Here is a 1,032-nt window from a genome sequence, read left to right on the forward strand (position 1 = left end):
GGCCAACTATTCATCTAGCCAACCATTTATCCATCCAACCATCCAACCAACCAACCAATAGACCAACCAACCAACCAACCGATCATTCATCTAGCCAACCATTTATCCATCCAACTGTCCTACCAACCAACCATTCGTCCATCCAACCATTCATCCATCCAACCACCCATTCATCCAACCAACAATTCATCCATCCAACCAACAATTCATCCATCCAACCAATCATTCATCCAACCATTCATCCATCCAACCATTCATCTAGCCAACCATTTATCCATCCAACTGTCATACCAACCAACCATTTGTCCATCCAACCATTCATCCATCCAACCACCCATTCATCCAACCAACAATTCATCCATCCAACCAACAATTCATCCATCCAACCAATCATTCATCCAACCATTCATCCATCCAACCATTCATCTAGCCAACCATTTATCCATCCAACCATCCATCCATTCATCCATCCAACCATTCATCCATCCAACCATTCATCTAGCCAACAATTCATCTAGCCAACTTTTTATCTATCCAACCAACCAACCATTCATCCAACCATCCATTCATCCATCCAACTATTCATCCATCCATTCAACCATTCATCTAGCCAACTATTCATCCATCCTTTCAACCATTCATCTAGCCAACCATTCATCCATCCAACTATTCATCTAGTCAACCATTTATCCATCCAACCGTCCATTCATCCATCCAACCATTCATCTAGCCAACCATTCATGTAGCCAACCATTTATCTATCCAACCAACCAACCATTCATCCAACCATCCATTCATCCATCCAACTATTCATCCGTCCATTCAACCATTCATCTAGCCAACTATTCATCCATCCATTCAACCATTCATCTAGCCAACCATTCATCCATCCAACTATTCATCTAGTCAACCATTTATCCATCCAACCGTCCATTCATCCATCCAACCATTCATCTAGCCAACCATTTATCCATCCAACCGTCCATTCATCCATCCAACCATTCATCTAGCCAACCATTTATCCATCCAACC

The sequence above is a fragment of the Austrofundulus limnaeus genome, unplaced genomic scaffold, assembly GCF_001266775.1.
Source record: "Austrofundulus limnaeus strain Quisiro unplaced genomic scaffold, Austrofundulus_limnaeus-1.0 Scaffold3017, whole genome shotgun sequence".
Classification (NCBI taxonomy): Eukaryota; Metazoa; Chordata; class Actinopteri; order Cyprinodontiformes; family Rivulidae; genus Austrofundulus; species Austrofundulus limnaeus.